The following is a 13,438-nucleotide window of genomic DNA, read 5'->3' as shown; positions in this document are numbered from 1 at the left end:
GTCACCAACTTATGCTATCTAAAGAGCCACTGTTGTTCTCTCTCTGATCAAATAACATTTAATTGTACTGAGGTTAAAATAAAGCTTTATTCAAGAAAATAAAACCATTTTCTCAAATGACATGTACCGTATTTATAAATAAGGAAAATAAATTGTCTAATTTGTGTCTTAGCCAAGAAAAAAGAAAAGATTTCTGAAATCATTAGTGTCATGCTGTTGTGAAACTTTAGATACAGCATTAAAACAGATAAAAATATAAAAAAGCTAACGTCTCTTCTATTCACCACAAGACTTAGCTCAAAATCACTTTGGACAAAGGTTAGGGGGCGTGCTGTGGTGGCGCACGGGGTTAGCACGCCCCACATTTGGAGGCCTTAGACCCGTGGACGTCGTGGGTTCGACTCCCGGTCCCGACGACCTTTGCCGCATGTCCTGCCAGCTCAGCTGGCTGCCTGCAGACGCAGCTCCTGTCGTGTGCTGTAACTGCGAAATAATTTCCATGCTGGGATGAATAAAGTAATTCTTCTTGTTCTTATGAAGAGCCATATGCAATTTCAGAGCCAAAGGCTAAAGAGTCCTGGTTTAGTACTTTATGTCATTGCCTCGTTTTTTATTTTCTATTTTCACTTTGCATCGAGGTTCTTTTAGACAGGAAGATAATTGGTAGCACACTGCCTCAAACATCCGCTTGTGCAAATAGCCATCAACTTCTGCATAAGTAAAAACTCTGTCCAAAGGTATTTGTGGTTTGATTGTGCATTAAATAGGTATTGAATTAGCCACTGTGATGTTTTGAGAATTAAGTTGTTTTAGGATGGAAGAAGCCTGCTTTGTCTTGCCCCTCTTTTTGATTTGCTGTTAGCTTTAGCCTCCTGGTCTGGCTAATCTGCGTTGCCAAGAAAGTTAAGTTTTGAATGTAAAACTAAATTAAAGAGCAACATACTTGCCTGCAATTTAGCTAGCTCATATCATCTTGACATCCTAATTTTACTCTATATAAACATCAGAGGAGAAAAAAGTATAACTTCTTTTTTCTACATCTTTAGCAAAAACCTTTTTTTTTAGTTTTATTCTCGCATTTCTATATTTTTAATGGAGTTTTTTCTTAATTATCAGGTAACCATAGTGTTCCCATAGTATTTTTCATGCTGTGGGAATCTCATTCTGATCCATGCCTACTTGTCATTTGACCTTAATAAATGCCTCTTTTCATTAAATGTGAGAAGTCTCGACTTTAAACCAGAGACTTGTATAACTCCATCTTTATTTGTTTGTTCTGTACCGTCCTGATGAATGGGTTCCTGTTTGTCGTAGTGGCAACAAGTTGGTTCATTTCCACAAACCCGGCCCATTGAAAACCATCGACCGATATGCGGAGTGAGTTGCGTTTGTTAAACTGGAGCTGAGGATCCATTACAATCTGAGGACATGAACTATAAGGAGGCTTTTCTAAAGCACAATGGCTTCTCTCTCCTCTGTGATAGCAAACCTTTTTAACAAAGGCTGGCTTGTTCTCAATCCATGTTACCACTGGTAACCCGGCCCTGTTTGCTTGACCGAGACTACCTATATCCCTGTCATTTTGTCTTAGTCAAAATAAGAAGAAGTTTTTTTAAGACAGACAAACTGGGAGTGACACATCTCGTCGGCAGAATTTAGATCGCTGCACGGTTGCGCTGCTCATATTTTGACCAATAATTACATCTACTCTGAAATCTGAGAGCAAAGAACAGCATGTTTTTCCATATGTGACATCCCCTCCTCTCACACACACATTCAGACTCTGATCGTGCTGAATCCACCATACTGATGTTGAAAGGCAGAATTGAAAATGCGGTGTTATTGAAGGCTATATATATGCATAGTCAGATCCCAGACTAAATCTGTTAAATGCAGGGTATTGGTCCTGGTCACAGCATCAGTGCCCTAGATGAACCGTCCCAGTGCCAAAGTAAAGTACAGTAAGCCTTCGAATGTACGACTGTGAAATTCTTTTACTTTTGTGATACTCTGTTGCACGCAAGGTCAGATTAAGTTGGAAAAAGGGCTGGAAAGTCCCTTTTCACAGGTGTGTGCATAAGCCTTTTAATAATGTACAGCCACCACCTTTGGAGTGCTTGCTGGCAGTCATTAAATCATCCTTTTAGGAATTTGAGTCAATTGTGAGGCAAAACTGTTGCTAATGATGTTTTAATATGCACTTTGATGCTTGAGAAAACAAAAAAGAAGATCCTCCCATATTCAAGTCTAAAGCAACTAAATGCCAATACGGCACACCTGATAAAGATATGTAAAATTCCTGAATATGAAAATGCAGAAAAATAAACCCTAAGATTGAGTAGGTTTATTCTTTCAAGGGAAAAATACCACACTTTGTAATCATTAGTTTTGTCTCGGGGACTAAATTCCTCTAAAATAAATGGAGCTGATGATCCATGGGGTATAAATAAGTATGACATAACGCAGATGCTTATTTTATTTAGCCACTCTTTTAGATAAGGAACACAAGAGAACATAGTTCTCTTCAGTACATATAAGCCACTCATATGTACAAATAAGACAGTAAGTTAAAGCAATTCAAAAACTGGAATTTCAACAAACAAAACTTAGTGAAGATCTAAATGTACCTTGCCACCATGAACAATGAGATGGGAAGGAATTCACACCACTAATCAACAACAACAAAGAAAGAGATCTTGGACTCAGACTGTCTCCTAAACAGTGACTAGATGCTGTTTACATGCCAACCAGATGTTGGTTTATGAAGGTTTACTAGATACCGCTGACCCTTGAGCTTTGATCAAATGAGGATAAGATTATCCTCATAATAGACAATAACCTGTATTGTCCCTCTGTGGGGAGATCCAGGCGTACCAGTAGCAAAGTGACAGACATGTCACAAAAATAAAAATATAAAAACAAAACTAATGATAAATGTACAGTAATGGCAAATTTACAGCATAAGAAAATATGTAACACTTTATTTGATGGGGTGTGCATAAGACTGATATGACACTATCAAACATGACATAACACCTGTTAAGAACATGAAGGAGTTTTTATGAATGTTTATGACTGGTGAATATCGACGCTTTAAGGCAAAGTTGGCAGTTTAAATTGACTTTTAATGCACCTTTTCAAGCAACTTTGCATTGAAATTATCATTATTTTCCTAATTATACTTCATGACAGCAGTTATAAACATTAATGAAGACTTCTTCATGTTCTTATCGGGTGCTATGTCATATTTATGACAGTGTCATATCTGTCTCATGAACACCCTTTGAAATAAAGTGTTACCGAAAATACTGTGCAATTATTAAAAGTGACATTCAATTCAAGAAATTTGCAAAATGTAAAAAAATGTAAAAATTTAAAAACTACAAAAAAATTTACAAGTAAAGAAAAACTGTGCAAACAGCAACAAAAATGTTATTTGAAATGATTGAAAACTGCTTCAATATCAATAACAATGTACAAATTTAGTTGCCAGCTCGATAAATGTACCCAGATAAAAGATATATTGTTTTTTCCACTTCAGCTTGAAGTGAATTGATGCAATAAAAGCAGAATTTATTTCAAGGCTTTCCCTCGTCTTTACTCATCAGACCAAACAGTGTTAATGATGAAAACCTTCAGCTGAAGAGGACTTTTTATAAAGAAAAGGTTAAGACTTCTGCTACTCTTCAGGACGAAGTGAGACTTCGTCCTTTAATTTTTGTCCTTGTTCTGGATTTTCCTACCAATGTTGTGCATAAATACTTCAATCCCTGAAATGCTGGTTGATGTCAGCCACAGAGTAACAAGGCTAAAACACGTATTTGTATAACTGTCCTCCCTGTGACTCAGCCGTCTTATATTTATTGTAAAAAGCTCTTTTGAGCCTTGCTATAAACACCAGAAACTGTTAAAACAGCACGGGACATTTAGGTTTGTCACATTCAATTTTATGAATATGAAAGAATTTAGTAAAACTGTAAATAGCCTAGAAGGAAAGCAAATGTAGCTATGATTGACCACAACAGCCTCTGCAGACCTTTAAACACTACAATAAGCCATATGTTTCACTGTGTGGTTTTTTTTTTTTTTGTATTTTAGGGTGTGATTTCTGCAAATCCGCTTAAATAATTAGTTAAAGAAGTTTTATTTGACTATTGCCCACACACCTGCTTCTCTTGTGGCTTGGCTACTCAGTCATAACCAATTAAAATCCAATAAGATGTGTTTTTTTTTTCTGGCGACATAATAATGGAAAGAAATCAAAGAATTTCTGAGAATTGCTCCAATCTGTTATGAATCCAGCAGTTTTTATTTTCTTTCTTGTACAACCAGGAGAGACGATACACCTCCAGTCTTGGGAGCAGCAGTGTTTAATGATGGCTCGCTGTGGTTTCTGAAAAAACTGCCTCATCCAGATGACAGAAATGGAAATTATAGCCAGCAATAGCAGTCTGAGAAGTCTGAGATGTTTAATTTAGACTTGCATGAATATGAAGTTTCCTGCGGTTGTGTGAAATCTGAACAGTAATTTAGACACTTTAGATTTTAGCCACAACAGAATCTGCCCTGGTTTGCCTTTAACATTTCTCTCTGACCAGGAAAAATATCAAATCATCCAAAAGAGTAAAAAGTTCCACTCATCCAAGATATGTGGTTGGTTGAGCTGGTCCAAGTCAAACTTTGAACACTCCCTGTGATCCTGATCACGCTCGCCTGAGTCAGGATGTAATGATGTTTTAAATTAAGCAGGACTCTGGGAGCACATGACTGTGGATGTGACATCATCCTGAGGGTGCAGAGCGGAAACACATGTCTGCTCTAAAGACTGAGGGTGATTGGAGCAGGCTGACAGCGAGGCTTTACCCAAATGTGTTTTGCGCGAGTGTGTGTGTGTGTGTTGCTGGGGTGAAGCGTTGAGGAATGTCTACAAGTTCATCACAAATTCAAACATGAGAATAAGCTTCTGAAGAGTTGGAGCACAGCAGCCTTCTTGGGGTAATTAAAGGTTTCAGAAAAAATGAGCAATGACCCTTAATCAACCCAAAAAACTTGAACTTGTACAAGCTTAAATAATATTCTTATGTAGCATGAAAGTATTGGATTGGGGCTATACCTAAAACAGTATCACTGTCAATACTGGAGCTCCACAAAGATGGGTGCTTAGTCTGCTGCTGTTCTCTGTATACCTAGAATTGTATGGTCACTCAAGGACTGTACCAGGACCGTTGTTCAACTACTTTAAATTAAATTCAGTTTATTTGGATAGAATCAATTCGCAATAAATGTAATGTCAATTCACTTTACAATAAAAACTGATTCTGATCATGATCAAAATATATAGTCAGAGAGAAGAAGGTAAACGCAGCTAAATGTTTCATCTCTATGGCAGACAGATAAGGACTCTGATCTCATTGCCTCCAAAGACAACATTACCAATTATACTTCATGACAGCAGTTATAAACATTAATGAAAACTTCTTCATGTTCTTATCGGGTGCTGTGTCATATTTATGACAGTGTCATATCTGTCTCATGAACACCCTGGTTTTCATGATCTCCCCATCCAACACATGAAAATATAATTCGAAACCTGCATTTCATATCTGTTCTGATATTTTTTATTTAATTTATTTTAATGATTTCAAACATTTAATTATGATATAAAAGAATGAAAAGAAGAAATACGGATCAGACGATTTTTACTTGGTACTTTAAATATTTAGTTTTGCAAAATTAGTTTTGCTTTACTAATAATAATATTTTATATTTTCCAATTCTTTTCACTTTTTGCACAGCCTTTACACAAAGCCAGGATGCATTTCACTGTGCTTTGCACTTATTTAACCACACATGGAGATCCACAGGTGTTATATTCAGACTGACAAAAGGTGTGAATCATCAGACATGCCTGGCTGTTTATGGGAAGGAAGTGATGTCATGGCGTGCAGATGGAGCATCCTGAAAAAGACTGGAGCAAAGAATAGACTGGCCTCTCTCTGCTTGGAGCAGGGAGGGGTGGCAAGGGATATTAAGTGTTAGCAACCAAAAAAGTTTGAATCTGAAACTTGACTTGACTTTAAAGATCAGGGGGGACTGGGTGTCACGGCAGATGGAAACTGCTGCTGGGGGAGGCAGAAGTGTGAGAGACACTTGCACACAGCGCTGAGGATTCTTGGCATTGCAACCCACTGACAAACAATCCTAACTTTATCCTGTGAGCCGGGCCAACTGAATGGCGGCAGTGTGCAGAGTTTACCCACCAAGGGGGGCTGCAGCTCGCCCCAGCCTAACTCTGTTCCCATCCGAATGCTGTGATGTCTGAGGCTGGACTGTCAACTGCGTTTATCATCATTTCTGTATCGGTGCCAGTAAATCTTCCCTGAAAATCCCCCCCAAAATAATCTACAGAATTTGGGGGCTAGCAAACAAACTTGCCAGTGCTTTCATTTGTTAAACTCGGTTGGTATCATGATTCTAGCACAGCATCAAAAATATTGCTTTAGAGATTTAAGGTCTGACACATGCTGATAATTACTACCAGATACACGGGGATTTTCTACAAGCCCTTATTTACTTTCTATAAACTTAATCAACTACAATTACAAACATTTTAGTGCAAAATCAGCATGTGTTTAATTTGGCCAAAGTGACACGTTGAAACAGCTCCACAACATCCAGATCAAACCAAGTTGCCTGTTGTTTTAACATGAACTCACACTGACAGGTGGGGAAATTTGAAAAGATATGTATATTTTTAAAAACCACAATTATTTGCAATCTTAGTTACTTTAAAATAAATGTAACTAACCCCCCCCCTTTTTTAAATCATACTTTGATTATTCAAGGCTAATCAAACTGTCCAGGAATGTCTGATTAGTAATCCAGGACTTCTTGTTTCCTGAAGTATAAACATGACACAACATTTAGATCCTGATTTCTCTTTGTGATGTGAAAGACAAGACAACATGTAATAAAAGTCATCTGGGAACAGCTGCTCGCCTGAATTTGTCCATGTCTATCGAATGAGCAATAACTGAAATGCTTAAAATTGGAAACAACAGTTGGAGAAGGAACCACATTCTTGCCACCATGCAGTGACGAAGTCAAGAAAAAATGTGCCAATAATTAGCTTTGATATCCATGAACATCTGTGTTGTTGACTCCAGTATTTTGCCATTACTATACCAGAAATTACTGCATTGCTTAGATGATTCCAACTTCTCAAAAATTAAGAGCCCACTGCACTGAACCCCATTGAAATTCTCATGACTATTCCACCAAATATTGATTTCTGAACTCTCCTTGAGTTAAAACATTAGTATTGTTGTTTCTACATGAAAATTAACTTGTTTTCTCTGCATTATTTGAGGTCTGAAAGCACTGCATCTGTTTCGTTATTTCGACTATTCCTCATTTTCTGCAAATAAATAAAAAATTTCTGCTTGGAATTTCGGAGACATGTTGTCAGTAGTTCATAGAATAAAAGAACAATATTCATTTTACTCAAACGTATAACTACAAAAAGTAAAACCAGAGGAACTGATCATTTTAAATAGTCTCTTAATTTTTTCCGAAGCTTTAGGAAACCTTCTAAGCAATATGACTTAGAGTTTTGATCCTGACTTGTGGGAAACATTGCAACCGTCTCAGTTTAAGATTAACAGGAAGAATTTGCTGATGTGAAGCTACTTCAGAGAGCTCTTGTCAGGAATTATGGGCTCATATAAACTCGGAGCTTGTTTAAGAGTTTTGATGGAGACTTTATTTATCAAACTGTCAATTTAAAATGGGAAATTGTACTGTAAATTTTATACTCGCCTTGCCAAAAGGGACCACAACATGATTAAGTGCATTCAATGTAGAGGATCATATTTTGCAAATTCTTCAAGGAAAAAGGAAAAACTTTCCAGAAGTGGGTTTAAGTGATGCTACCACCCTGGGCTTACCTTCTCACCCCCATGTAGCTCATCAATAAGACTTCTTTCACTTGTGTCCAGTCCTTCCTACATTCCTGGAACAGGACAGGAAGTCTGAGAAAAGGGTTTGGGCCATGCTCTTCATCAACACTAGGGGAGTGTTGAAGATCTCTGTGGGGGTTTCAAAAGTCTGGTGACTCATGCAGGAGGACCCTGGTCCAATCTGATGGAGGTTTGTTTATTCAGGGCTCAGAAATATTATTGGGTTTTCCACATCTCTATATCGTGCTCTGGTTGCTTGGCTGTCCAGCTCCCACAATCATTCTCCAGCTGCAGGGGACTGGGAATACTGGCTACCAGTTCTCTGAACATGATCTGGTTATAATAACCCGCATGGTTTGGTGCTGATATAAAGCCTTTATATCTTGATGTTACGCCAGAGTTATTGGAGTACTTTGGAGGAGGGAATTTTCCCGAAATCAAAACCAACTTGTCTTTATATAGTTTAATAAAAAAAAGGGGTCATTGTCAAAACATATAAATCTACTGCTTTGTTCTGCCAGTTTTCACTTCAGAGACATGAGTGTTTTCCTCCAAAACATGGTAATCCTTATAATGTTTCAATGCCAGTCATAACGGAGCCGTCAAAAACATTATGGGAGCATCAAACCAGCTTTTTATTAATATTTTTCTTTTGATTTGATCTGTAAAGACAAATAAGACGGTTATAAGAGTTGGTTGACTAAAACTAGTGTCTCAACATAATTTAATTAGGTTTAATTGTTAATGTTTTTTTACACTATTGTGTAATAGAAGTATAAACTTAAATTAGAACTTTTGGAAAATACTTGGTATACATTTAATATTCCCCGATTAAGCAATATAAAGGAGTGAAACAAAAGATTATTGAGTTAATTGCATGAGAACATTTCCAAGTTGTAAATCACACTTCAGAAAGTTCTGAGAAAATTAGATCTGAGTGTTTCCTGCTGTTTTGTTGATTAAGTTAATTCCTGAATAATCCATCAGCTCCCACAGTGAGACATAAAGCTGAGCAGCTCAATTTCTCATGAAATTATTTTGTCTGTCTACCAAGAGGTCTAAAGTTTGTCAGAAGCTGTGGCGCCTCCAGGGGAACCCCAAGAAAGAGAGGGAGAAAAAAACCCCACTTTTTCCATGTGAAAATATCAGAGTTCCTATTTATCTTTCTTTATTACATTCTTCTGAGATATTTTAGTCGATAGACATTTTTGAACTATCTAGGAGTGTTGACTTTGGCTGGTGTGTTGTGTGCTTCAAATTTCATATTTTCAAGACAATAAAATATAAAGCACAACAAACAGATTTGGAAGAATCTCATTTGTCAACTTGAGCGATCTTCCAGATTTCCAGATTCTGAAATATCCGTATTTGGACATCTCACCGTAATGAAACAAAGCTTCAGACTCCTCCCCCGAAGTGGATTTGGTGAGTCAGCTTAAACCGATCATTGTTGTTTTCCCAATTTTGCTGAATTTTCCCCAAGTTCTGGCTTGATTGTAAGAATGTTCATTGCTGTTTGCAGCAGCGAATGAAAAGCTTTTCTGTTTAGCCCTTTGCATCACAGTGTTGCACATTTCTGCCACATTATGTCTCAGTGTCCAGGGTATGCAAAACAAAGTTAGGAAATTGAAACTGACAGAATTGCAGATCCAAAATGAGAAGCATAAGCAGACTTTGTTAATCCGGAAGCCCAAACAAACTTAGTATTTATCATGAAAACCGTTGTTTAACCAAGAACCCGATGATGACAACCAGAAACAGACAACGAGGACAACAGATTTGCCCTGATCCCAGCAGAGCTTCTCAAATGTTAAATATGATCTAAAACAATCTCAGTACATCTATAAAAAAACTTGCATTACATTAATTTCAAGCTGAATTTGCTTAGCATGTCTCAATCAAAATTATTTTTCACTCCGTTTTAATTTGACTTGTTGATAATTTGGCTTGTAGCATATTTTATTGCAGCTACAGTTAAGTGTGTGATGGATGGATTACGTGATGGCCGAGGACAGAGCTCCTCCAACACGGAATCAGTGCGCGGTCCAAGGATGTCACACTGATCCTGTGTGCGCTTTTACAATTTTTTCTTGTGTGGTTTCGGAAAGTGATGGTCTAACGGGACAACTCCTTAATGTCCGACCGTGACATTTGCTACGCTCTTCCTGAGCTAATGCGCTAATACCGTGGGAGGTTTAAGAAAAGCCTGCCAACCAGGCTACATGACAGAGACAGAAAGGGACAATACTGTTTCTCACAATCTCACTGTGAACATCGTTGCCCAGAGGAATAAGCATTTTGATTTGTTAGATCAACAAAATAATGCTCGTGGTTGGGAGTGTAGTTCTAAAAGCGTTGCAAAAGAAAAAAGGATTGGGATTTCATGAAATTCATAATGGAATATGCAGATGTACAGTTTGCTCCGTATCACTATGACATAAAGACCAAATAGTACAAAACAAGTATCAGCAGTTGAGTTTAATCATGGTAACATCAGATATATGGTGTTTTGTCACTGTGATGGATTTAGTGTAACTTGATGAAGAAAAAATCAACATAAATTTATTTTAGTGTTAACGTAAAGCTTTGAAGGGCCTTAAAACTGTCAGCCAGCTCTGTAGCCTCAGCTGGGAGACGACTGTCCCAGCGTCTACTGTCATCAGAGATGCAGAACAGTGATAAAGCACTGCTAAAGTTTACAGTAGCAGCCAACTCGGGCCTTTGGTACTTTGCCAAAGTGATGTAACACAGTAACCTGGTTTCCATGGCTCAGTGGAGACTGAAACATTAATGATTTGATTGGATCAAAATGCTTTTCTTCATCTTTGTAATCTTTTTGTTTTCATCCTTCCGCTTGGTTGAGGCTGACCATCAGAAGTCCTGCATTAGCCCATCTTCTTTAATATTCAGGCTACGGTTAAAGAGTACGTATATCAAGACGACAGCGTTACTTTGTTGCTCTAACGGTGTATGTGTTTAAAAGATTACATCATCTCGTGGTGTGTTTGCAGGAAGCTTGAGAAGGGGTCTCAAAGCATCCTCTCCAAGCCGGAGATGCCTCCTCTGCTCTGAGACCCTGTGACTTCCTGGACCTACAAAAACAGAGTGGGGTTTGTGCGTTGTCAGTGAACCAAGACCGACACAAATACACTCATCAGCCTTTCCCACCTCCCCCAGAATACACTCCATACATTCCCTGTCTTCAACACACACACACTGGAGACCTCCGAGCAGAGATGACACCCACGCTTTAACATGTCAGCTTGAGCTCAGGAGGGTTCCTTCGTTTACTTATTTTTGTTTGATGGAGCTTTTGGACAAGGTTCCTTTTCCTTTGGGCTGCTGAAGTCTCGTGTGGCGGCCATAAATATTCCACAAGCTTGAAACCAGGACAGATGTTTGTACAGCCAAGCCTTGATTTTACTGTTTTCTTTTTCTAAAATGATTCATGATTTCACAGTTTTAGTTCCTCCCACAGGGATCCCAGCACAAGAGGAGGGTGGCAGCAAACAGTGAAAGTGGAGACAATAGGCGACAATGTGAGTGTAACTTAAGTGTAGATTTTAGATCGAGGAAATAACAACTTTGATGATTTTTTTGAAGGAACTAGAATCACATGTTTAAATTGATTGTGAATTTGTATGCATTTTTATTTAAAAGTATCTCAACTTGACTTGTTAGACTGTTACTGGTATAGCACCCAATACTAATCAATAGTAGTATTAGCACCCAATACTAATTGGTAGTATTGGGTGCAGCTGGTTGTTAGATAGCTCTTATAGAAATGACCAACATTCAACGAGGAACTTGGAGTCAGTTCTAACCAATCATAGAGTCATGTTGTTGTTCAGTTCATATTGTTGTATCTCAGCACAAATATTCTGGATGTTCCAAAACTCTCCCCACGCCTGGAAGGACACCAAAACAGCCGCCCTTACAGAAAAAAAGAAATCTGTTGAAATGTTCAGGAACAACCGAGGAAAGCATCGAGCATCAAGAACACCATGAACTAGACAAGGAATGTGATTATCACTGTCCAGAATAAAGTCGGGGGAACGAAACCCTTCCTCCAGAGCTGGCACCTGAAAGCTGGACTAAAATTCACAAAGCATTGAGGATCCAAACAATGATTCAAACAAGGATTCATGTCCTGTCAACACGACATGTAAATTTCAGTCATTTAAATTGCCAATGAAGTGCTTATTGTCTCTTTATGTTTTATTCAACAGTTAGGAGAAACCCAATTGCTTAAAGATATTCCCCCTCATAACATCTCCTGGAGAAAACATAGTCCAAGTCTTTATTGTTTCCCTATGTTCAGCTTAATGTAAGAATTTATTGCGGCAATATTTTTGAGGGACCATTAAATGCCCGAGACAGTTATTGGCCCCTTTGGTAAAGAAATAATGAGACGAGACATCAGTAAACTCTTTCAGATTGTTAAAGAGAAACTCTGTTAGTTTTCAGATGAGAAGTTTACAAATATTGAAATTCGTCACTGAAAAATGTAACCTGCGTATCACCACTGCACATAGGCAGCTAAATTCTCTGAACAAGTGGGATTTCAGCCTTGATTTCAGTGTTTCAGCTGTTTTGCACTTTTCTGAAAGCTTGTTCCAGATTTGTGGTGCACAACGTCTTCCTAGTTTTAATGATTTCCTACTTTCTTTCGATCTGTCACATAAAATTTCCTGCAAAATAATTTGAAGTGTGAGGTAATACTGCATGCGAGAACAAGCTCTGACTCCTGTTTTATCTATTTAGCAGACTGTGAAAGAATAAAGCCGCTGACAGAGGTAGGGGAAAGGTGCCGGACACGTCTCAGCGTTTGAACTATAGTGCACTCAGTGGATTACTGTGCAGTTGAAAAGGAAATCAGACTAAGAGGGGATTTGCACACTAACACAATTCATCCTATTGGCACAGGAACACTGCTTCATTTATTAGCCAAGTTTGACCTGATGGGCATGTTTGCAAACAGCTACATTATTCAAGTCGTTTGTCTTGGGGACATTAAAGCACAAGGAATACTTGATCAACTCCTGGCCACGTTCTGATAGATTTTTTTTTTTTTTTTTTTGCATGTAAGCCTTTTCTTTTTTGTTTAGAAAAACGGGGAAGGTGTTAGTTTTTTCACCGTTTGTCAGAAAATTGAAAACGCAGCACCAACGGGAAGCTCAGAGATCGAAATCGCAGCCTTGAGAAGAACCACAGGATCCTCTTGCAGACCAGCCATTTAAATAACTCCTTACTGTGTGTTAGAATCCATTTGCCAATTCTGGACTAAATATGGTATAAGTTTCTCAATTCCTCTCTATTGTTTTTGCCTTTAACCTTTGTTGCCTTGAATCATTTTCTTTGTCTCCATTTTTTTTCCTCCCAGATCTGCAGCTCAGGTGTCACACAGTAAAATGAACCTTCAGTTGTCAGGATGGGGTTAAATGTCTTGTGTTTAATTCAGGCTTAGTTTACTCAGTCAT

This window comes from Xiphophorus hellerii, chromosome 3, assembly GCF_003331165.1.
Source record: "Xiphophorus hellerii strain 12219 chromosome 3, Xiphophorus_hellerii-4.1, whole genome shotgun sequence".
Classification (NCBI taxonomy): domain Eukaryota; kingdom Metazoa; phylum Chordata; class Actinopteri; order Cyprinodontiformes; family Poeciliidae; genus Xiphophorus; species Xiphophorus hellerii.
Note: the sequence above shows the minus strand (reverse complement) of the source record.